The following is a 3,322-nucleotide window of genomic DNA, read 5'->3' as shown; positions in this document are numbered from 1 at the left end:
TGCGGAGTGACGTTCCCTTTGCTGGTCGGCATTTTGCAAAGCAAATGGAACGCAACCAGCACAAAACGGAGTCGTGCCTTGATGGGGGAAAGCAGGTGGGGCACCTGCTCGTCACCTGTTGTGCTTGAGCTGGGCAGTTGTTGCTAGTTGCAAAGTCACATCCGACCCATCAAGACTCCACGGGTAACATTCCTTCAGGCCTTCCTGTCCTCCACCATCCCCTGGAGTCCACTTAAGCTCACTCCCACTGCTTCAGTGACTTCATCCAGCCACCTCATCCTCTGCTGGCCCCTTCTTTTCCCGTCAATTGTTCCCAGAGCTGGGCAGACCTGGGTTCAAATTCCCACTTAGGGTCTAACAATAGAGTCTCTTATTTTCCCCGTACCTCCAACAGCCCTTTCTTTTGCCAGCCAAAGCAGCTTCTGGGCAGCTTTAGATGGAGTAGGGGGCAAGGCAGGCAGGGGGACAAGATCTGTTCAGTCTGCTTCTTCTGAGCCATTTGGTTGAGTTCAAGGAAATTCTGGTCTCTGGCGTCAGCAATATCAAAGCATAATTTTCCACCCTCCTGTTTTAGGTCTGGCCGGAAGATGAAGAAAACCCGCAAGTACGACATCATCACGACACCGGCAGAACGGGTGGAGATGGCCCCCTTGAACGAAGATGAAGATGACGATGAAGATTCCACAGTGTTTGATATCAAATATAGGTAATGGGGAAGCTTTCCATTTCCCTCTGTAGCCAAGGAGGGATCGACGCGGGGGCTTTGCAGTGTGGCGAATGGCGTCTGAATGAGGGGAGGGGGACAAGGCCTTTCCTTCCAAAAGATGCATAAATTGTATGTAGCTGTGTGGACCACGGGAGGGGCAACTCTAAGCCCATGGAGACCAAACCACAAAAAAACACCTGGCCTGTGCTTCTGGCACCCCTAAACCCACACGCCTGAGGAACACTTGGACTTGCAAGACATCCGCCAGTCTGATTGTAAAAGGCACCATAAAAAATAAGGAATGGAGTGGAACCAAGGGATCGTGTGGATTTTGTTTGTCTGGGGGAATAGCCATTCTGAGCAACTCCTGTCAGGAGCAGTGCTTCTCCCTCCCAGCAGTAATAGTCTTACCAGCGCTTCTTTGTCAAGCATCTTCATTTCACACACAAGTGAAATGCTCGGCCCTCTCTGGCCTTCTGCACTCCTCCCTCTGAGACCCCAGTTGGGCAGCTGTGATGGCGGACTATCGGGTCCATCTCCGGAGTTCCCCGCCTGAAAGATTCCCATCTCTAGCTCTCCCGCCTCAGGATGTTGTTGCTATCCCTCCTTTCCGCAGGCGGGTTGACCGGGCCCCTCGGCTGCCCCGAACCAATCTCCCCCGGGCAAGCTCCCCCAGGCAGGCTCCCCCAGGTGGGGACCCAGCTCTTCGGGCTGCAGCAGGAGCTGGGTCCATTTCCACAATCATCTCATTCCCAGCATCTGAGCTGTCCATCCCACCGAAGCAGTTAGCCTCTCATGCTTCCCTTGAGGTTTTCCAGGACACACGCACTGCTCCTGTTATAAACGGCGGGCCCTATTTCTCCCCACCCGCTCCTTTCTGTTTAACATCCAGACTGAAGAAGAGTTCTGGAGAACATGAAGGCTTGCTCACAGCTTCGTGAGACGTTGGGCCTAGCTAATGAGGCACTTTTTGTGAGTAGAAATCTTGGTGTGCTTTTCCTTGCCTCTGGCTCTTTCCACCCCAGGTGCTCCTGGCAAGCAAGGGCGCCCCAAGGCAACTTTCTGTGGGATGCTTTCGAGCCTTCTGGCTGTGAGGAGCACTGTAATTTTAGAGGAATGCCGAGGAAAGTTTGGTCCCTCCCTGATCTTGTGAGGTGGGTCAGGTGTTGTGGACAAAGTGGGATTAAAACAAAAAAAGATGGTTGCCTTTGGCAAGCTTTTGCTTCTGCTACTGCTGGGAATCTTGCAGCCAACAGCCTTTGCTATAGGAGGGATCGAGTGAGCTGGCCGCTTCGGATGCAGAGACGCAGCAGGTTGACCGGCACCTTCGAGAGGTTGCCTGTTGAGTCTCTGTACTGAGTCTATGTTCCAGTTTCATTTGCTTCTGTTGGAGGCACAGCAGTGTTCTGGCTTTTTCTGAGAGAACGGCATGCACCGCTTAATTTGCCATGCTGGCGAGGCCAAAACCGACCCCCAGGTTTAAGTCTGGTTGAAGTGGGATTTCCCCTCACCACTCCAATATCTGAGCCCAACCAACCGATCCACCATGCCGGCACTTTTGGGGTCGTGGTTTACCAAGTTTGGAAGGAGCAACGGGCCATGCATTTCCTTTCTCCTTTTCTCTGCTGTCACTTCACCCTGTTAGCTGCAAACCAGAGCGACCCCAGCTCCGTTGTAATGGGATGCAGAAGTCTCATTTAAAATCAGTCAGGTCAGGGAAACAGCCAAGAAGCACATTGGGCTTCCTGGCTCTCAGAGCACTGTTTTCCATCCAGGGGCAGTGGAGGCCTTCACCAGCCATGGGGAATAAGCACATGTGGTTCTCTTCCAGCAGCGGCTAATGTTTATGGTCTCCTCTTTCATGCTTCTCTAATTCTACCATATCCCCCCCTCCTATTTTCTTAGGTGAGTCTACCGCACAGATGCCTCTCCGGAATAAGGTCTCTTGTCAAGGATGTTGCCCAGCTGTAACCAGCTAAGGGGACCTGAGAATTCTGCATTCGTCCAATGGCCAGTGATCACAGATGTTGCTACTCCGTTCCTGTGTACCAGACTGAAAACAGGGAAGAATGCTCTCTTTCTGGCCTCAGCTTTTCAGACGAGAGAGTTTGTTTTTTTTTTTAGTTGTTCCATTACAGGTTTGCGTGCCTGTAATGAACAATAGAATCAGGACTGTAGGCCAATCTTGTGTCCCCAGGACAGAAGCACAAACGTTTATTCAAAGATTCCTAGGCACCTCATGGACTCTCTTCTCTAAACATTAAACTGGATGGATGTTTCTGTTGCACCAAGAACTTCTGGGATCGGGTGATTCTGGGCCAGCAAAGTATGCAGGCTCTTTATGCAAAAGCTTGGGACTTGTGTACAGACAGTGCTGAGATGGTAAATCCCTTGTTGTGTGTGTGTGTGTGTGTGTGTGTGTGGTGGTGAGACATAAGCAACTGCAAGGACTTGCTACTGATTTATGTCCATTGCACTACTGTTTTCCTCTTGGCTTTTCCAGGGAGATGCCCTTGGAAATCTTTCTGGAAAGTGAGCTCTGGGTAGCAGCAGAAGGCAGCTGAGCTGGACTGCAAGGAAGTGTGATTTTGCAATTTGCACCTCCTCTCTTTCCTG

At 51.3% G+C, this 3,322-nt stretch overlaps 1 long non-coding RNA gene across 1 annotated transcript; it reads left to right on the top strand.

Moving 5' to 3' along the window:
• The first annotated feature begins 247 nt into the window (after window positions 1–247).
• Window positions 248–3,000, top strand: LOC123030826. Its single transcript, XR_006416176.1, has 3 exons — window positions 248–706; window positions 1,599–1,678; window positions 2,612–3,000. It is a non-coding gene; the product is annotated as an uncharacterized LOC123030826 (long non-coding RNA).
• Window positions 3,001–3,322: the final 322 nt, after the last annotated feature.

This window comes from Varanus komodoensis, unplaced genomic scaffold, assembly GCF_004798865.1.
Source record: "Varanus komodoensis strain SLA01 unplaced genomic scaffold, ASM479886v1 scaffold46_3, whole genome shotgun sequence".
NCBI lineage: Eukaryota > Metazoa > Chordata > Lepidosauria > Squamata > Varanidae > Varanus > Varanus komodoensis.
This window is presented reverse-complemented; position numbering and strand designations above follow the sequence as displayed.